The sequence below is a fragment of the Heterocephalus glaber genome, unplaced genomic scaffold, assembly GCF_053883595.1.
Source record: "Heterocephalus glaber isolate CG9 unplaced genomic scaffold, H.glaber_assembly_v1.0 deba00000470, whole genome shotgun sequence".
In the NCBI taxonomy this organism is placed as follows: Eukaryota; Metazoa; Chordata; class Mammalia; order Rodentia; family Bathyergidae; genus Heterocephalus; species Heterocephalus glaber.
In genome coordinates, this window is record NW_028258145.1 from 14525869 (window position 1) to 14548757 (window position 22889).

Below are 22889 nucleotides of genomic sequence, written 5' to 3' on the forward strand. Positions count from 1 at the left end.
ATAGGAACATGGCCCTCCAGACTGTTCCAGTCAGGCACACCTGTGGATGCTGTTTCAGGTTCCCTAGTTGGGGGAACATGTAGCTCCAGATCGTTCCAGAGAGACAAACCTGTATAAACTGTCACAGGGTCCCTCATCAAGGAGAACATGTAGATCCAGGCCATTCTAAACAGGCACACCTGTGTTCACTGTCACACAGTCCCTCATTGTGTGTTCCCTTGTTGTGGGGAATGGGCTGCACCTTCCCATTCCAAACAGGCACACCCGTGGTCGAAGTTTAGGGGACCCTAGTTGCAGGGAACATGCCACTCCAGCACGTTCCATACAGGCACAACTGTGGATGCCAACGTGGAGGTGGACACCATAGCAGGGTCCCTAGTTGTGGGGAACATGCCATTCCCACCCATTCCAGATAGGCACAAATCTGGATGATGTCATGGAGTCCCTTGTCACAGGGAACATGCTGCTCCCACCCATTCCAGACAGGCACACCTGTGGATGCCATTAGGGAGTCCCTAGTCATGGGGAACACTCCCCTCCAGCCCATTGCAGACAGGCACACCTGTGGATGGTGTAGCGGGGTCCCTCCTCATGGGGAACATGCAACTCCAGCCTGTTCCAGACAGGCACAATTGTGGACACCATTGTAGGGAACCTCGTCATGGGGAACACACCCATCCACCCTGTTCCAGACAGGCACACCTCAGGGTGCTGTCGCGGAGACCTTCGATGTGGGGAACACACTGAACCAACCCCTTCCAGATAGGTACACCTGTGGACCCTGTCAAGGGGTCCCTCATCATGGGGAACAAGCCAGTCCAGATGTTTCAGACAAGCACACCTGTGGACGTGGTTGCAAGGTCCCTCATCACAGGTAACACTCGCCTCCAGCCCCTTCCAAAAAGGCATAATTGTGAAAACTGTCGTGGGGTCCCTTGTCATGGGGAACATGCCCCTCCAGCCTGTTCCATACAGGCGCACCAGTGGACACTGTCACGGGGTCACTCGTTGCAGGGAACATGCCTCTCCAGCTTGTTCCAGACAAGCACACCTGTGGATGCCATTGCAGTGTCCCTCTTCACTGGGAACATGCCACTCCAGCCCATTCCAGATGGACACAACTGTGGACCCCATCACAGGGTCCCTAGATGCAGCAGACATGCTGATATAGCCTATTCTGGAAAGACACACCTGTGCAAGCTGTAGCAGTGCCCCTCATCACAGGGAACATGCTGCTCCAGCCCATTCTACACAGGCACAGCTGTGAACGCCATTGTGTGGTTCATCATCATGGTGAACACACTGCTCCATCATGTTCCAGACAGGCACACGTGTGGACGATGTTGTGAGGTCCCTCATCACAGGGAACATGCCACTCCAGCCCATTCCAAACAGGCACACCTATGGAGGTTGTTGCGGGGTCACTCATCATGGAGAACACCCCATTCCACCCCATTCCAGACAGGCACACCTGCGGACACCATCACAGGGTCCCTCATCACAGGGTACATGCCCATCCAGCCCATTCCAGAGAGGCACACCTGTGGATGTCATTGTGGGGTTCCTCATCACAGGGGAAATGACACTCCAATTCCTGACAGGAACACCTGTGGACAAGTTTGTGGGGTCCCTCGACGTGGGGAACATGCTATGCTGACCCATTCCAGACAGGCACACCTGTGGGCACTGTTGCAGGGTCCCACATCACAGGGAACACCCCACTCTAGCCCATTCCAGACACATACAACTGTGGACAGCATTACAGTTTTCCTTGATGCAGGGAACACACTGAACCAGCCAGTTCTAGACAGGCACACATGTGAACACTGTCACAAGGTCCCTCGTCACAGGGAACATGCCACTGTAGCCCATTCCAGACAGGCACACCTGTGGATGCTGTCACGGTGTCACTGTCAGGAACACAACACTCCACCCCATTCGACAGATACACCTGTGGATGCGATCACGTGGTTCCTAGTCATAGGGGACATGCTGCTCCAGTTCATTCCAGAGAGGCACAACTGTGGATGCTGTTGCAGGGTCCCTAGTCATGGAACACACCGCTCCAGCCTATTCCAGACAGGCACACCTGTGGACAGCATCGTGTGGTTCCTCATCACAGGGAACATGCTGCTCTAGCCTGTTCCAGACAGGGACACCTGTCAACACCATTGTGAGGTCCCTCCTTACAGGAAATGCGCCCCTCTAGCCTGTTCCAGACAGGCACACCTGTGGATGTCATTGTGGGGTCCCTCTTCACAGGGAACATGCCACTCCTGCCCATTCCAAACAGGCACACATGTGAACTCCATCACCATGTCCCTTGTCATGATGAACGTGCCAATCCAGCCCCTTCCAGATATGCACACCTGTGGACACCATCGTGGGGTCCCTCATCATGTGGAACATGCCAATACACCCCACTCCAGAAAAGCACACCTGTGGATGCTATCGTGGTTTCTCTCATCACAAGAAACATGCTGATCAACTCCATTCCAGACAGGCAAACCTGTGGACACTGTCGTGGGGTCTCCTCACAGGGAACATGCTGCTCCAGTGCTTTTGAGACCAGCGCACCTGTGGATGATGGCATGGGGTTCCTCGTCATGGGTAACATGCTGCTCCAGCCCATTCCAGGCAGGCACACATGTGGATGTCATCATGGGGTACCTCAACATGGGCAACACACCCTTAAAGCCCATTCCAGACAGGCACACATGTGGACGCTGTCAAGGGGTCCCTTGAAATAGGGAACAGGCCACTCCTGCCCGTTAGAGACAGGTCCACCTGTAGACACCATCACTGGGACCCTCGATGAGGGGAACACGCCAATCCACATTGTTCCAGACAGGCACAACTGTGGACACCGTTGTGGGGTCCTTGACATGGGTAATAAGCTGATCCAGCCCATTCCAGACAGGCAAACCTGTGGACACTGTCGTGTGGTCCCTTGTCATGGCGAACATGCCACTCCATCCCATTCCAGACAGGCACACCTGTAAATGCCGTCACAGGGCCCCTCATCAAGGGGAGCATGATGATTCAGCCTGTTCCATACAGGCACACCTGTGGAGGCCATCACAGGGTCCCTCAAAATGGGGAAAAGGCCACTCCTGTCCATTCCAGACAGGCACACCTGTGGATGTCATTGTGGGTCCTTCATCAGGAGAAAACTCCCCTCCACCCCGTTCCAGACAGGCACACCTTTGGGTGTCATAGTGGGGTTCCTTGTTTTGGGGAACATGATGATATAGCCTGTTCCAGACAGGCACACCTGTGGACGATGGCGTGGGGTCCCTCATCATGGGGAACATGCTGCTCCAGCCCATTCCAGACAAGCACACTTGTGGACACCACCGCAGGGTCCCTCATCATGGAGAACCCACCCTTCAAGCCCGTTACTGTTCCAGACAGGCACACTTGTGGATGCTGCTGAGGGGTCCCTCAAAACAGGGAACAGGCCACTCCTGCCCCTTCCAGACAGGCACAACAGTGGACGCCATCTGGGGTCCTCAATGTGTGTTATAAGCCAATCCAGCCCATTCCAAACAGGCAAATCTGTGGACACCATCGTGTGGTCCCTCATCCTGGGGAACATACCACTCCAGCCCATTCCAGACAGGCACACCTGTGGAGGTTGTCACAGGGTCCTTCATTGCAGGGAATATGCCACTCCATCCTGTTTCAAACAGCTTCACCTGTGGACACTGTCACAGGTTCCCTTGTGGAGAACATGCCACTAAATCCTGTTCCACACACGCACAAATGTGCACGCCATCGTGGGGACCCTCATCACAGCTAACACACCGCTCCACCCATTCCAGACAGGCACACATGTGGGTGCTGTCTCAGGGTACTTTATTACAGGGAACACACTGCTCCAACCCTTTCCAGACAGGCACACATGTGGACACTGTTGTGAGGTTCTTCATTGCAGGGAACATGCCAATCCATCCCACTCCAGACAGGCACACACATGGAGACCATCTCAGGGGACTTCATCAAAGGAACACACCTACCCAGCCCATTACAGACAGGCACTCCTGGGGACACCATCGTGAGGTCCCTAGACATGGGGAAAACTCTGCTCCTGCCTGTTCCAGACAGGCACACCTGTGGAACTGTCACAGGTTCTCTCATCACAGGGAACACACTGATACAGCCCATTCCAGACAGGCACACCTGTGGATGCAGTGGTGGTGTTTCTCATCACATGGAATACAATCCACCCCATTCCAGACAGGCAAACCTGTAGACACTGTTGTGGGGTCCCTTCGATGCAGGGAACAAGCCAATACAGAACAATCCACAAAGGCACAGTTATTGACACCATCATGGAGTCTCTCATTGCAGGGCATATGCCGATCCAGCACATTCCAGACAGGCAAACCTGTGGACACCATCACAGGGTCCCTTTTCACAGGGAAAATGCTACTCCAGCCCTTTCCAGACAGGCACAGCTGTGGACGATGATGCAGTGTACCTTATGGTGGGGAACATGCTGCTCCAGCCCATTCCAGACAGACACACTTGTGGAGGCCATCATGGGGTCCCTCATTGCAGGGAACACATCCCTCAAGCCTGGTCCATACAGGCACACCTGTGCACGCCATTGTGGGGTCCCTCATTCTGGAGAACATGCCAATACAGCCCTTTCCAGACAGGCAAAACTGTGGACACCATCGCAGGTTCACTAGTCACAGAGAACATGCAGATCCACCCTGCTCCAGACAGGCACATCAGAGGATGCCGTTGCAGGATCCCTTGATGCGGGGAACATGCCAATCCATCCTGTTCCAGACAGGCACACCTGTGTACCCATCGTGAGGTCTCTCCTCAGAGGGAACTCAGCGCTGCACCCTGTTACAGACAGGCACACCTGTGGACCTCGTTGCAGGGTTCCTCATTGCAGGGAACATGCTGCTACACCCCGTTCCAGACAGGCACATCTGTGGACATCATCACAGGGTCCCTCATTGGGGGAAGACACCCTTCCAGTCCATTCCAGATAGGCACACCTGTGGATGCTGTCACGGGATCCCTAGGCAAGGGGAACACACTGCTGCAGCCCGTTCCAGGCAGGCACACTTAAGGATGCCATGGTGGGGTTCTATGTCACAGGAAACATGCCAATACATCTCACTCCAGACCAGCACACGTGGAGACCATTGCAGTGTCCCTCGTGTGGGAAAAATGCTCCTCCAGTCCGTTCCAGACAGCCAAAACTGTGGATGCTGTAGTGGGGTCCCTCATTGCAGGGAACATGCAGCTCGAGCCTGTTAGAGACAGGCACACCTGTGGAAGTCCTCATGGGGTCCCTCATGTCAGGGAACATGATGCTCAAGCCTATTCCAGACAGTCACTCCTGTGGATGATGTCGCAGGGTTCCTCCTTGTGGAGAACATGACACTTGTGCCCATTCCAGAGAGGCACACCTGTGGATGCTGTCACGGTGTCCCTTGTCAGGGGGAACACACCCCTCAAGCCCAGTATAGACAGGCAGAACTGTGCACTCCATTGCAGGGTCCCTCGTTGTGGGGAACATGCTGATCCAGCCCTTTCCAGACAGGCAAACCTGTGGACGCCATCGTGGGGTCCCTCATTTCAGGGAACATGCTGGTCCATCCCATCCCAGACATAAACGCCAACACAGGGTCCCTAGTCAATGGGAACATGATGATCCACCCCATTCCAGACAGGAACACCTATGGATGCCATCACGGGGTACATCATTGCAGGGAACAAGCTGATCCAGCCCATTACAGAGAGGCATACCTGTGGATGCCATCACAGTGTCCCTCAAAATGGGGAACAGGCCATTCCTGCCCATTCCAGAGAGGCACAACTGTGGACGCCATCACGGAGTTCTTCGTCACATGGAATATGCCACTCGGGCTCATTCCAGAGTGAAACACTTGTGGACGTCAATGTGGGGTCCCTCATCACAGGGAACACACCATTCCACCTGTTCCAGACAAGCACACATGTGGATGCCATCATGGGGTCCTTCATCGCGGGGAACATGCTGCTCCAGACCATTCCAGACAGGCACACCTATAGATGCTGTCACAAGGTTCCTCATTGCAGGGAACATGCCGATCCATCCCACTCCAGACAGGCACACATGTGGACACTGTCATAGGGGACTTCATCGCAGGGAACATGCCTATCCAGCCCATTACAGACAGGCACACCTGGGGATGCTGTTGTGGGGTCCTTAGACACAGGGAAAACTCCACTCCTGCCCATTCCAGACAGGCACACCTGTGGACACCATTGTGGCATTTCTCATCAGGGGAAACACATCAATCCACCCCATTCCAGATGGGCAAACCTGTGGACACCATCGTGGGGTCCCTCAATGCAGTGAACAAGCCAATACAGACCAATCCACAAAGGCACAGCTGTTGACACTGTCATGGCATTTCTCATCACAGGGCACATGCCAATATACCCCATTCCAGACAGGCCAACCTGTGGACGCTGTTGCGGGGACCCTTGTCACAGGGAACATGCTGCTCCAGCCCTTTCCAGACAGGCACACCTGTGTACGACGGTGCAGGGTACCTCATTGTGGGGAACATGCTGTTCTAGCCCATTCCAGACAAGCAGACTTGTGGACACAATCACGGGGTCCCTTGTCATGTGGAACACACCCCTCAAGCCTGGTCCAGACAGGCACACCTGTGCATACCATTGTGGGGTCCCTCGTTGTGGGGAACATGCTGATCCAGCCCATTCCAGACACGCACACCTGTAGAGGCTGTTGTGGGGTCCCTCATTATGGGGAACACTCCCCTCCAGCCCATTCCAGACAGGAACACCTGTGGATGCCATTTTGGGGTACCTTGTAGCAGGGAACACACCAATCCAGCCCATTCCAAACATGCACACCTGTGGACTCTGTTGTGGGGTCCCTCAAATCGGGTAATATGTCAATCCAGCCCGTCCCAGACAGCCAAAACTGTGCACACCATCACGAGGTCCCTTAATGAGGGGAACATGCTGATCCAGCCAGTTCCAGACAGGCAAAATTGTGGACAGTGTCGTGGGGGCCCTCCTTGTGGGGAACATGCCAGTCCCAATCATTTCAGACAGGCACGCCTGTGGATGCCATTGCGGTGACCCTCATCACAGGGCACACACTGCTCCAGCCCATTCAACAGGCATCCCTGTGGACACCGTCATGGGGTCCCTCAATGTGGGCAATACGCAGATCCAGCCCATTACAGATAGGCAAAACTGTGGACACCTTTGCATGGCCCCTCATTGTGGGAAATATGCCACTCCAGCCCATTCCAGAAAGACACACCTGTGGATGAGGACACAGGGTCCCTCGTCATGGGGAACAGACCGCTCGAGCACATTCCAGACAGGCACATCTGTGGACACCATTGGGGCTCCCTCATCATGGCAAACATGCCAATCCACCCTGTTCTGGATAGACGCATCTGAGGACACTTGTCACTGGGTCCCTCATCATGGGGAACACATCGATGCAGCCCATTCTAGACAGGCACAACTGTGGATGCTGTCATGGGGTCCTTCATTATGGGGAATACTCTCCTCCAGCCTGTTCCAGACAGGCACACCTGTGGATGCCATTGTGGGGTACCTTGTCATGGGGAACATGCCAATCCAGCTCGTTCCAGACATGCACACCTGTGGACCCTGTTGCGGGGTCCCTCGAATTGGGTAATATGCCAATCCAGCCCATTCCAGACAAGCAAAACCGTGGACACCATCATGGGGTCCTTCAAGGAGGGGAACAAACCAATCCAGCTAGTTCCAGACAGGCACAATTATGGACGGCATTGCAGGGTCTCTTGTCACGGGGAACATGCCAGTCCCATTTCAGACAGGCACACCTGTGGATGCCATCACGGTGACCCTCGTCATGGGGCACACACTGCTACAGCCTGTTGCAGGCAGGCACACCTGTGGATGCCATCGCAGGGTACATCGTCACAAGGAAAATGCCAATCCAGCCCATTCCACACAGGCACACCTGTGGATGCTGTTGCGGGGTCCCTTGTTGGGGGAAAACACCCCACCACTCTGTTCCAGACAGGCATGCCTGTGGATACCATTGTGGCATCTCTTGTCACGGGGAACACACCAATCCACCCCATTTCAGACAGGCAAAACTGTGGACACTGTTGTGGGGTCCCTCGATGTGGGGAACATGCCAGTACAGCCTATTCCAGAAAAGCACACCTGTGGATGCCATCTTGGCTTCTCTCAGCATGGGGAACACACTGATCCACCCATTCCAGACAGGCAAATCTGTGGACAGTGTCATGGGGTCCCGTGTCAAAGGAAAGATGCCAATCCAGCCCTTTCCAGACAGGTGCACCTGTGGACACCATCTTGGGGTTCTTCATCGTGGGGAACACACCAATACAGCCCCTTCCAGACAGGCATACCTGTGGATGCTGTTGTGGGGTCCCTAGGCATGGGGAACATGCCGCTCCAGCCCATTCCAGGCAGGCACACCTAAGGACGCCATGCTTGGGTTCCTCACTGTGGGGAACACACTGATCCATCAGCTCCAGACCGGAAAACATGTGGACACCATCACAGTGTCCCTCAAGTGGGGAACAAGCCCCTCCAGTTTGTTCCAGACAGGCACAACTGTGGACACTGTAGTGGGGTCCTTTGTTGTGGGGAACATGCAGCTCGAGCACATTAGAGACAGGCACACCTGTGGAAGTCCTCATGGGGTCCTCTGTGTCAGGGAACATGATGCTCGAGCCCATTCCAGTCACTCCTGTGGATGATGGCGCGGGGTCCCTCCTCATGAACATGGTACTTGAGGCCACTCCAGTGAGGCACATGTGTGGATGCCATTGTGGTGTCCCATGTCAGGGGAAACACACCCCCTCAAGCCCAGTACAGACAGGCAGAACTGTGCACTTCATTGTGGGATCCCTTGTTGTGGGGAACATGCTGATCCAGCCCTTTCCAGACAGGTAAACCTGTGGATGCTGTCGTGGGGTCCCTCATCGAGGGAACATTATGATCCATCCAGTTCCGGACAAGCACACCTGTGGATGCCATCACAGGGTACATCACCGCAGGGAACTAGCCAATCCAGCATGTTCTGGACAGGCACATCTGTGGAAGCCATTGTGGTGTCCCCTGAAAGGGGGAACAGGCCACTCCTGCCCATTCCAGACAGGTACAACGGTGGACGCCATTGTGGAGTTCCTCATCACATGGAATACACCACTCGGGCCCATTCCAGACCAAAACACTTGTGAACGTTGATGTGGGGTCCCTCGTCACAGGGAACATGCTGCTCCAACTGTTCCAGACAGTCAAACATGTGGATGCCATCGTGGGGTGCTTCATCACGGGGAGCATGCTGCTCCAGACTGTTCCAGACAGGCACACCTGTGGACACCATTGTGGGGTTCCTCATCATGGGGAACATGCCAATCCATCCCACTCCAGACAGGCACATATGTGGACACCATCACAGGGGACTTCATCACAGGGAACATGCCTATCCAACCCATTACAGACAGGCAGACTGGGGGATGCCATCGTGGTGTCCCTATATAGGGGGAAAACACTCCTGCCCATTCCAGACAGGCACACCTGTGGAAGCTGTCATGGGTTGTCTCATCATGGGGAACATGTCAATCCAGCCCGTTCCAGACAGGAACAACTGTGGAAGCCATTGTGCCATTTCTCATCATGGGGAACAAACTGACCCACCCCATTCCAGATGGGCAAACCTGTGGACACCATCGTGGGGTCCCTTGATGCAGAGAACAACCCAATACAGACCAATCCATAAAGGCACAACTGTTGACAGCATCATGGCATTTCTCATCACAGAACACATGGCGATACACCCCATTCCAGATGGGCAAACCTCTGGACACCACTGCAGGGTCCTTTGTCACAGGGAATATGCTGCTCCAGCCCTTTCTAGACAGGCACACCTGTGGAGGATAGCTCAGGGTGCCTCATTGTGGGGAACATGCTGCTCCAGCCCATTCCAGACAGGCACACTTGTGGACATTGTCATGTTGTCTCTCCTCATGAGGGATACATCCCTCAAGCCTGGTCCAGACAGGCACACCTGTGCATGCCATTGCGGGGTCCCTCATTGTGGGGAACATGCCGATCCAGCCCTTTCCAGACAGGTACACCTGTGGACACCATTGCAGGTTCACTAGTCACAGGGAACATGCCAATCCAGCCCGTTCCAGACAGGCACTTCTGTGGACCCATTGCGGGGTCCCTCATCACAGGAAATTCACCGCTCCAGCCTGTTCCAGACAGGCACACTTGTGGAAGTTGTTGCAGGGTCCTTCATCATGAGAAAACTCCCATCAAGTCCATTACAGAAAGGCACACCTGTGGGTGCTCTCACGGGGTTCCTCATCATGGAGAACATGACACTTGAGCCGATTCCAGACCAACACAATTGTGGACATTGTCACAGGGTCCCTCATCGCAGGGAACATGCCACTCCAACCCATTCCAGGCAGGCACAGCTAAGGACGCCATGGTGTGGTTGCTCATCACAGGGAACATGCCCATCCATCCCACCACAGGCTGGCACACATGGGGACATCATTGCAGGGTACCTCATCATGGGGAACATGACGCTCCTCTCTGATCCAGACAGGCACATCTGTGGATGCCATTTTGGGTTCCCTTGTCACAGGGAACACGCTGATCCAGCCTCTTCAAGAGAGGCACACCTGTGGACACCGTCATGGTATCACTTATCATGGGGAACACACCGATCCACCCCATTCCAGACAGGCAAACCTGTGGACACTTTCACGTGGTTGCTTGACACAGGAAATATGCCCATACAGCCCATTCCAAAAAGGCTCACCTGTCCACACTGTTGTGGCATCTCTCAATGCAGGGGATATGCCGATCCATGCTATTCCAGACAGGCAAATCTGTGGATGTGGAATGTGTCAATTCCAGACTGACACAATTGTGGATGTCGTCATGGGGCCCCTTGTCATGGGGAACATGCCACTCCAGCCCATTGCAGAAAAGCACACCTGTGGACACCATCACAGTGTCTCTCGTGTGGGGAACATGACCCTCCAGCCCATTCCAGACAGGCACAACTGTGGATGCCGTAGTGGGGTCCCTCATAATAAGGAACATGCAGCCCGAGATCATTCAAGACAGGCACACCTGTGGAAGTCCTCACAGGATCCCTTGTATCGGGAAACAGGCTGCTCAAGCCCATTCCAGACAGTCACTCTTGTGAACACCATCACAGGGTCCCTACTCATGGGGAACATGCCACTTGAGTCTGTTCCAGAGAGGCACACCAGTGGATGATGTCACAGTGCCCATCGTCATGGGGAACACACCCCTCAAGCCTGGTACAAACAGGCAGACCTGTGCACTCTGTTTCAGGGTCCCTCATCACGGGGAACATGCTGATCCATCCCATTCCAGGCAGGCATACCTGTGAATGCAGTCACAGGGTCCTTCATTGAGGGGAATATGATGATCCACCCCATTCCAGACAAGCACACATACGGACACCATCGAGGGGTACATCGTCATGGGGAACATGCTGATCCAGCCTGTTCCAGACAGGCACACCTGTGGATGCCACTGCAGTATCCTTTGAAATGGGGAACAGGCCACACATGCCCATTCCACACAAGCACAACTGTGGATGCCATTGCAGAGTTCCTCGTCACATGGAATATGCCACTCGGGCCCATTCCAGACTGACACAATTGTGGACATTGATGCAGGGTCCCTCTTTGCAGGGAACACACCACTCCACCTGTTCCACACAGGCACACCTCTGGACGCCATTACGGGGTCCTTTACCATGGGAACACACTGATACAGCCCATCCCAGACAGGCACACCTGTGGACACCATTGTGGCATTTCTCATCATGGGGAACACACTGTTCTACCCCATTCCAGACAGGCAAAACTGTGGACATGGTTGCTGGGTCTACTGGTGCAGGGAACATTCCACTCCAGCCCTCTCCAGACCTGTGGATGACAGCACGGAGTCCCTTGTTGTGGGGAACATGCTGCTCCAGCCCGTTCCAGACAGGCACACCTGTAGAAGTAGTCAAGGAGTCCATCATCACAGGGAACAGGCTCCTCCAGCCCATTCCATACAGGCACACCTGTGGATGCCATTTCGGGGTCCCTCATCATGAGGAAGACACCCCTCCAGCCCATTCCAGACAGGCGTAACTGTTGACGGGGTCTTGGGGTTCCTAATTGCCATGAATACAACAATCCAGCCCCTTCAAAACAGGGACATAAGTGGAAGCCATCGTGGGGTCCCTTGTGCTGGGGAACATGCTGTTCCACCCCATTCCAGACAGGCACCCCTGTGGACGCCATCACGGGGTCACTCAACACAGGCAATATGCCTATCCAGCCTACTCCAGACAGGCAAAACTGTGGACACCGTCGCATGGTCCCTCATCATGGGAAATAAGCCACTCCAGGCCATTCCAGAAAGGCACACCTGTGGACAAGGATGCAGCATCCCTTGTAGTGGGGAACACACTGCTCCAGAACATTCCATACAGGCACACCTGTGGACGATGTCATGGGGTCCCTCATCACATGGAATATGCTGACCCAGCCCCTTAAAGACAGGCACACATGTGGACACTGTCATGGTGTTTCTTGTCATGGGGAATGCACCAATCCACACCATTCCAGACTGGCAAAACTGTGGACACTGTCATGGGGTCCTTCATTGTGGGGAACAAGCCATTATAGCCCATTACAGAAAGACACAGCTGTGGACACTGTCGTGGTGTTTCTCGTCACAAGGCACAAGCTGATGCACCCCATTCCAGACAAGCAAACCTGTGGACACCAGCACAAGGTCCCTTGTCACAGGGAACATTCTGCTCCAGCCCATTCCAGAGAGGCACACCTGTAGATGATGTTGTGGGGTCCCTTGTCACAGTGAACACACCCCTCCAGCCTGTTTCATACAGGCACACCTGTGGATGATGTCTCGGGGTCCCTCATTGTGCAGAACAAGCTGATCCAGCCCCTTAAAGACAGGCACACATGTGGATGCCATCACAGGTCCCCTCAACATGGGTAATATGCTGCTCCAGCCCATTCCAGACAGGCACACCTGTGGACACTGATGTTGGGTCCCTCATTGCAGTGAACATGCCACTCCATTCCATTCCAAACAGGCACACATGTGGACACCATCATGAGGTCCCTTGATGTGGGGAACAGGCTGAACCAGCCAGTTCCAGACAGGCACAACTGTGGACAGTCGCGGGATCCCTCATCATGGGGAACATGCAAGTCCCACCCGTTCCAGACAGGCACACCTGTGGATGCTGTTGTGGCATTTCTCATCATGAGAAACACACCGATCCACCCCATTCCAGGCAGGCAACCTTGTGGACATCATTGCGGGGTCCCTTGATGCGGGGAACAAGCCAGTAGACCAATCCAGAAAGGCACAGCTGTTGACACCATCATGGCATTTCTCATCACAGGGCACATGCCAATACACTCCATTCCAGACAGGCAAATCTGTGGATGTGGAATGTGATGATTCCAGACTGACACAATGGTGGATGTCATGGGGTCCCTCTTCATGGGGAACATGGCGCTCCAGCCCATTCCAGACAGGAACACCTGTGGACGCCATCACAATGTCCCTCACATGGGGAACTCAACCCTCCAGCCCGTTCCAGACAGACACAACTGTGGACACCAATGTGGGGTCACTCAACACAGGCAATGTGCTGATCCAGCCCATTCCAGACAGGCAAAACTGGACACCACTGCATGGTCCCTCATCATGGGAAATAAGACACTCCAGCCCATTCCAGAAAGGCACACCTATGGACGAGGATGCAGGGTCCCTTGTCATGGGGAACACACTGCTCCAGAACATTCCAGACAGGCACAACTGTGGATGTCTTCACGAGGTCCCTCAATGCAAGGAACAATGCCAATCCAGCCTGTTCCATACAGGCACACCTGTGGACGACATCGTAGGGTCCCTCATTGCATGGAACATGCCAACCCAGCCCCTTAAAGACAGGCACACATGTGGACACTGTCATGGTGTCTCTCATCATGGGGAATGCACCAATCTACCCCATTCCAGACCAGCAAAACTGTGGACACTGTTGTGGGGTCCTTCATTGTGGGGAACAAGCCAATACAGCCCATTACAGAAAGGCACAGGTGTGGACAGTGTTGTGGCATTTCTCATCATGGGGAACACACTGATCCACCCCATTCCAGGCAGACAACCTTGTGGACACCATCGTGGGGTTCCTCAATGTGGGGAACAAACCAGTACAGACCAATCCAGAGACACCATTATGGCGTTTCTCATCACAGGACACCTGCTGATGCACCCCATTCCAGACAGGCAAAACTGTGGACACCTCCGCATGGTCCCTTGTCGCAGGGAACAAGCTGCTCCAGCCCTTTCAAGACAGGCACACATGTGCACGCTGTTGCAGGGTCCCTTGTTGCAGGGAACATGCTGATCCAGCCCTTTCCAGACAGGCACACCTGTGGATGATGGCGTGGGGTCCCTCAACATGGGGAATATGCCGATCCAGCCCTTTTGAGACAGGCAAACCTGTGGACACCATTGCGGTTTCATTAGTTGCAGGGAACAAAACGATCTACCCTGTTACAGACAGGCACATTGGAGGTTGCCATCATGGGGTGCCTTGACATGAAGAATATGCTGATCCAGCCCGTTCCAGACAGGCACTTCTGTGGACCCATTGTGGGGTCCCTTCTCATAGGGAATTCACCACTCCAGCCTGTTCCAGATAGGCACACCTGTGGAAGTTGTTGTGGGGTCCTTCATCATGGGAAAACTACCTTCAAGTCCGTTCCAGACAGGCACGCCTGTAGATGCTATCACAGGATCCCTAGGCATGGGGAACATGCAACTCCAGCCCATTCCTGACAGCCACACCTGTGATACTGTCGGGGGGTCCCTCATTGAGGGGAATATGCTGATCCAGCCCGTTCCAGACAGGCACTTCTGTGGACCCATTGTGGGGTCCCTTCTCATAGGGAATTCACCACTCCAGCCTGTTCCAGATAGGCACACCTGTGGAAGTTGTTGTGGGGTCCTTCATCATGGGAAAACTACCTTCAAGTCCGTTCCAGACAGGCACGCCTGTAGATGCTATCACAGGATCCCTAGGCATGGGGAACATGCAACTCCAGCCCATTCCTGACAGCCACACCTGTGATACTGTCGGGGGGTCCCTCATTGAGGGGAATATGCTGCTACAGCCTGTTCCAGACAGGCACACCTGTGGATGCCATTGTGGGGTTGCTCGTCATGGAGAACATGACACTCGAGCCGATTCCAGACCAACACACTTGTGGAGGTCATCACGGGGTCCCTCATTGCAAAGAACACACCACTCCAACCCATTTCAGACAGGCACACCAAAGGATGCTGTGCTGGGGATCATTATGGGGAACAGGCCGATTCATCCTGCTCCAGACCAGCACACATGTGGACACCAACACAGGGTACCTCATCATGGGGAACATGCCATTCCTCCCTGATACAGACAGGCACACCTGTGGATGCCATCGCAGGTTCCCTTGTCATGGGGAACATGCTGATCCAGCCTGTTCCAGACAGGCACACCTGTGGACGCTGTCATGGTTATCTCTCATTGGGGGAACACACCAATCCACCCCTTTCCAGACAGGCAAACCTGTCGACACTTTTGCATGGTCCCTCGATGCAGGGAATATGCTGATACAAGCTGTTCCAGAAAGGCACACCTGTGGACACCATCATGGCATCTCGACACAGGGCACATGCTGATCCATGCCATACCAGACTGGCAAATCTGTGGACACCATTGTGGGGTCCCTTGTCACAGGGAACATGCTGCTCCAGAACCTTTCCAGACAAGCACACCTGTGGACACCATCACAGGTTCCCTCAATGTGGGTAATATGCTGCTCCAGCACATTCCAGACAGGCACAATGGCGGATGCAGTTGTGGGATCCCTTGCTGCAGGAACATGCCAGTCCCGCCTGTTCCAGACAGGCACACCTGTGGATGCCATTCTGGTGTTTCTCATCATTGGGAACACACCGATCCACCCCATTCCAGATGGGCAAACCTGTGGACACTGGTGCAGAGTCCCTTGTCACAGGCAACATGCTGCTCCAGCCTTTTCCAGACAAGCACACCTGTGAACAACCTTGCAGGATACCTTATTGTGGGGAACATGCTGCTCCAGCCCATTTCAGACAGGCACACTTGTGGACAACATCGCAGGGTCCCTCATCATGAGGGATACAACCCTCAAGCCTGGTCCAGACAGGCACACCAGTGCATGCCATTTCAGGGTCCCTTATTGTGGGGAACATGCCAATCCAGCCCTTTCCAGACAGGCACATCTGTGGATGATGGTGTGGGGCTCCTCGTTGTGGGGAACATGCTGCTCCAGCCCGTTCCTGACAGGCACAGCTGTGGACGATGTTGCAGTGTCCCTCAATGCAGGGAATATGCCAATCCAGCCCTTTCCACACAGGCAAACCTGTGGATACCATTGTGGGTTCACCAGTTGCAGGGAACACACTGATCCACCCCATTCAAGACAGGCACATCAGAGGATGCTGTCACGGGGTGCCTTGACACAGAGAACATGCTGATCCAGCCTGTTCCAGACAAGCATACTGGAGGATGCCATCGTGAGATCTCTCGACGCAGGGAACCCATTGATCCAGCCCATTCCAGACAGGCACACCTGTGGACCCATTGCAGGGTCCCTCATCATGGGGAAATAACTGCTCCAGCCCGTTCCAGACAGGCACACCTGTGGAAGTCATTGCAGGGTGCCTCATCATGGGACAACTCCCTTCAAGTCTGTTCCATACAGGTACACCTGTGGACACCTTTGTGGTGTCCCTAGGCACAGGGAACATGCCGCTCCAGTCCATTCCTGACAGGCACACCTGTAATGCTGTCATAGGGTCCCTCATCATGGGAAACATGATGCTACAGCCTTTTCCAGACAGGCACACCTGTGGATGGCATCACGGGGTTCCTCGTCACAGAGAACATGACACTCACGCCGATTCCAGACTGACACAATTGTGGACATTGTCATGGGGTCCCTCATTGCAGGGAACATGCTGGTCCAACCCATTCCAGACAGGCACACCTAAGGACTCTGTGCTGGGGTTTGTCATCATGGGGAACATGACAATCCATCCTGCTCCAGAACGGCACACATGTGGACACCATGGCAAGGTACCTCATTGTGGGGAACATGCCACTCCTCCATGATCCAGACAGGCACACCTGTGGACACCATTGCAAGTTTCCTTGCCACGAGTACATGCTGATCCAGCATGTTCCAGACAGGCACACCTGTGGATGCCATCATGGTATCTCTTGTCATGGGGAACACATCGATCCACCCCATTCCAGACAGGCACACCTGTGGATGCCAATGCTAGGTCCCTCGTCACAGTAAATATGCCGCTTCAGCCCATTCCAAACAGGTACACCTGTGGATGCCATAGTGGGTTCCCTTGACAGGGAGAACAGGCCAAACCAGCCAGTTCCTGACAAGAACAACTCTGGATGCAGTCAGAGGATCCCTCATCACAGGGAACATGCCAGTCCTGCCCATTCCAGACAGGCACACCTGTGGTTGCCATAGCAGTGTCCCCCATAATGGGGAACATGCCACTTGAGCCCCTTGCAAACAAGCACAATTGTGGACACCATCACAGTGTCCCTCATTGCGGGGAACATGTCGCTCCAGCCCATTCCAGACAGGCACACCTGTGGACATCACAGGGTCCCTAGCCATGGGGAACAGACCACTAGAGCATGTTCCAGACAGGCAGACCTGTGGACACCATCAGGGGTTCCTCATCAAGGTGAACATGTCAATCCACCCCATTCCAGACAGACCCATCTGAGAACACCATTGTAGGGTCCCTCATCATGAGGAACACATTGATCTAGCCCATTCCAGACAGGCACACCTGCAGACACCATCGCAGGGTCCCTCATTATGGGGGACACTCCCTTGTAGCCCATTCCAGACAGGCACACCTGTGGATGCCATTGTGGGGTACCTCATCATGGGGAACATGTCGATCCAGCCCATTTCATTCACACCTGTGGACCCTGTAGTGGGGTCCTTCAAATCAGGTAATATGCCGATCCAGCCCATTCCAGACAGGCAAAACTGTGGATACTGTCATGGGGTCCCTCAACAAGGGGAACACGCTGATCCAGCCAGTTCCAGACAGGCACAATTGTGGATGGTGTTGCGGGGTCCCTCGTCGGGGGGAACATGCCAGTCCTGACCATTTCATACAGGCACACCTGTGTATGCCATCACAGTGACCCTTGTCACAGGGCACATGCTGCTCCAGCCCATTGCAGACAGGCACATCTGTGGACACCACTGCAGGGTCCCTCATTGCGGGGAACATGCTACTTCACCCCATTCCATACAGGCACACCTGTGGATGCCATTGCGGGGTACGTCGTTGTGAGGAACATGCCAATCCAGCCTGTTCCACACAGGCACACCTGTGGACACTGTCGCAGGGTCCTCTGTTGGGGGAAAACACCCCACCACCCTGTTCCAGACAGGCACACCTGTGGAGGCCATTGTGGCATCTCTTGTCATGGGGAACACACTGATTCACCCCATTCCAGACAGGCAAAACTGTGGACACCATCGTGGGTTCCCTTGATGTGGGGAACATGCCAATATAGCTCACTCCAGAAAAGCACACCTGTGGACACCATCATGGCTTCTCTCAGCTTGGGGAACAGGCCGATCCACCCCACTCCAGACAGGCAAACCTGTGGATGCCAACACTGGGTCCCTCATCACAGTGAACATGCCACTCCAGCCCATTCCAAACAGGCACACATGTGGATGCCATTGCGGGGTCCCTTGATGTGGGGAACAGGCTAGACCAGCCAGTTCCAGACAGGCACAACTGTGGACACAGTTGCGGGATCCCTCAACATGGGGAACACATTGGTCCTGCCTGGTCCAGACAGGCACACCTGTGGATGCTGTAGCGGTGTCCCCCATCGCAGGGAACATGCTGCTCCAGCCCCTTGCAGACAGGCACAATTGTGGACACTGTTACTGTGTCTCTGATTGTGGGGAACATGCTACTCCAGCCCATTCCAGACAGGCACACCTATGGACACTGTCAGGGCTCCCTCTTCATGGCAAACACACAAATCCACCCCATTCCAGAGAGACACATCTGATGACGCCATTGCAGAGTCCCTTGTCATAGGGAACACATCAATCCAGCCCATTCCAGAAAGGCACACCTGTGGATGAGGATGCGGGGTCCCTCATCATGGGGAATGTGCAGCTCCAGAATGTTCCAGACAGGCACACCTGTGGATGACATTGCTGGGTCCCTCATTGTACAGAACATGCCAATCCAGCCCCTTCAAGACAGACACACACATAGACGCCACCGTGGTTTCTCTCGTCGTGGGGAACATACTGATCCACCCCATTCCAGACCAGCAAAACTGTGGACACGCTTGCAGGGTCCTTCATTGCAGGGAGCAAGCCAATACCACCTGTTACAGAAAGGCACAGCTCTGGACACCCTCATGGCATCTCTCATCATGGGGCACAAACTGGTGCACCCCATTACAGACAGGCAAAACTGTGGACACTGTCACGGGATCCCTTGTTGCAGGGAACATGCTACTCCAGCCCTTTCCAGACAGGCACACCTGTGGATGATGGAACTGGGTCCCTCGTCATGGGGAACATTCTGCTCCAGCCCATTCCAGAGAGGCACACCTGTTGATGACATCATGGGGTCCCCTGTCACCGTGAACATACTACAGCCCATTCCATACAGCTGCACCTGTGGATGACATCACAGGGTCCCTCATCATGCAGAACATGCTGATCCAGCCCCTTAAAGAGGCACAAATGTGGACACCATCGTGCAGTCACTTGTGGCAGGGAACACTCTGCTCCATCCCATTCCAGACAGGCACAATTGTGGACACCATCACAAGTTCCCTTGATGTGGGTAATACACAGCTCCAGCCTGTTACAGGCAGGCATACCTGTGGATCCCATCGCGGGGTCCCTTGACATGGGGAAAACGCCATTCCTACACATTCCAGACAGGCACAACTGTGGATGCCATCGCAGGGTCCCTCATGATGAGGAACACGCTGCTCCATCCCATTCCAGACAGGCACACCTGTCAATGCCATCGCAGGGTCCCTCGTCGAGGGGATCAGGACAATCCACACAGTTACAAACAGGCACACCTGTGGATGCCATCATGTGGTCCCTTGTCATGGGGAACAGACCCCTCCAGCCCATTCCAGACAGGCACACCTGTGAACACCATTGTGGGGTCCCTCGTCGTGGGGAACACACCTATCCAGCCCATTACAGGCAGGCATACCTGTGGATGCTGTTGCAGGGTCCCTCGACATGGGGAAAATGCCACTCCTGCCCATTCCAGACAGGCACACCTGTGGACACCATTGCGGGATCCCTTGTCGCAGGGAACATGCTACTCCAGCCCTTTCCAGACAGGCACACCTGTGGATGAGGTGTATATATAATATATAAATATATCTTTGTGGATCAGGTATATATATATATATATATATATATATATATATATATATATATGACATATAAATATATCTTTGTGGATCAGGTATATATATACATATATGATTATGTATATATATATTTTGAATATATATTCAAAAGGATGGAAAAAGACATTTCATCCAAATGGAATCTGAAAACAAGCAGGATTAGTCATTAGGTACTGGTAAGAGAAAAATCCATCAAGAAGACATAACTATTGCAAACCAACACACTGAACATTGGTGCACTCAATTTCATAGAGCAAACAGTAGTCATTCTTCTTTCTTTCCTTCCTTTCCTCCCTCTTTCCCTCTAACCTTCATTTCTTCCTACCTTCCCTCCTTCCTTCCTTCTTTCTACAGTGTCTAATATATATCAAGTACCAATAGAGGCACAGAGAATACAAAATTAAGAAAAAATAAATTTGATTTCTGACTTTATAGTTTAATGGGAAAGATATATCATAATTATATAGTCATAAAAATAAATGTGTAATTGCTACTAGATACAGGGTCAATGAAGAAAAGTTACAACATGCTAGGACAGATATGACACAAGGGAAAGGAGGCTATTCAGAACAGACTAAGATCTAAAAGGTGAGTGGCAATTAAATAAATTAAATAAATCAATAGAAGCTAAAAGCATTCCTACCAAAGGACGAGGCATTTACAACAGAATAGCAAAGGTCCTGAGGTAGGAGTGGACATAGCCTATTTCAGATTCTGAAGAATATACTTGAGACAGAAGACAAGGGATATTTGATGAGAGATAAGCCAAGAGTATGAAAAGTTAGATGCCAAGCTCTGGTGATTTAGTAACAAAAGAAAAAATACAAGATTCTAAGTCCACTTTAATTTCAGATAAGCAATGAATAATTGCATGAGCATACTTATAAAATAAAATAGTGGCTGATTTCAATACCCCACTTTCACAAATAAATAGGTCATCTAGATAAAAAATTAACAAGTGAGAATTAAACTACATTACAGGCTAAATGGACTTAACAGACACCTATAGAGTATTCCATCCAACAATAGCAGAATACACATTCTTTCAGCAGCTTATGACATTTTCTCCAAAATGGACCATATTAGTCTGAACAGCAAGTTTTAAATATAACAAGTTGAAATAATCTCATGTATCCTATCAGATCACAATGAAATGAAACTAGACATCCACTACAAGGGAAAACACAGAAACTACACAATGAAGATTGAATAAAATAGTTTGAACAATCAGTAGGTCCCTGAAGAAACTAGGAGAAATTCAAAACTCCTTAGAATCAAATAATAGTGGAAACATAATATACTAGAATCTGTGGGATTTAGTGAAGACAGTACTGAGGGAAACATAACTATGAGTGCCTATTTTGGAAAAACAGAACAATCTCAAATAACTAGCCTAATGATGCATCTCGAGGTCCATAAGAAGATAAAAAAAGCCATATCTGAAACTACAAGAAACAAAGAAAATATAAAGATCAGAGCTGAAATTAATGAAATAGAAACTACAAGAACAATACAAAGGATTCATTAATCAAAGAATTGGTTCTTTGAAAAGATAAGATGACAAACTATTAGCCCAACTAACCAAAAGAAAAAGATTAAAAAGAAAAAAATTAAAAGCAAAAATTTGATATTTCGAGATACCACTGAAATCCAGAGGAGTATTAAAAACTATTTTGAAAACGTTTATTTCAACAAATTAGAGAATATAGAAGAAATAAACTTCTCCCTCTGTTTTCTTTTTTTGTTTGTTTTTGTGGGTACTAGGGATCGAAGTTGGGTCCACTGTACTTGCAAAGCAGGCACTGGAAACCAATGAGCTAAATCCCCAGCAGAAATAAACTTCTAGATACATATAACTACCAAAAGTGAACCAGGAAGATATATAATCTTCTAAATAGATCAATAATAAGCAAAGAGACTGAACCAGTAATAAAAGGTCTCTCAATAAAGAGAAACTTAGGACTAATTTACTGGATAAATTTATTGCTCAATTTTTCTAGACTTTTAAAGAACTGTCACTATTGCTCTTCAAATTATTCCATGACATAGAAAGGGAAGGAATGCTTCTAAATTCATTCTACTAAATCAGTATCACAGTGAAGGCAAACCCAGATAAGGACTCAAAAAGAAGGGAAGAGAAAGGGAGAGGAAAGGAGGGAGAGAAAAACAAAATCATGTCATATGCAAGAAAATGAGTGGAACTGGATACTATCACATTCAA

The 22889-nt window shown here is 52.1% G+C and overlaps 1 protein-coding gene across 4 annotated transcripts in view; it reads right to left on the reverse strand.

The window, feature by feature from the left end:
- Positions 1–684: 684 nt before the first annotated feature.
- The window catches only part of LOC101708984 (axonemal dynein light chain domain-containing protein 1-like), a 51610-nt gene continuing 29405 nt past the window's right edge, over positions 685–22889 (reverse strand). For all 4 annotated transcript variants that reach the window (XM_087204251.1, XM_087204252.1, XM_087204253.1 and 1 more), the window contains one exon: positions 685–20603. The gene's annotated coding sequence lies outside the window, so the exon portion shown is untranslated. The remainder of the gene's footprint in view (positions 20604–22889) is intronic.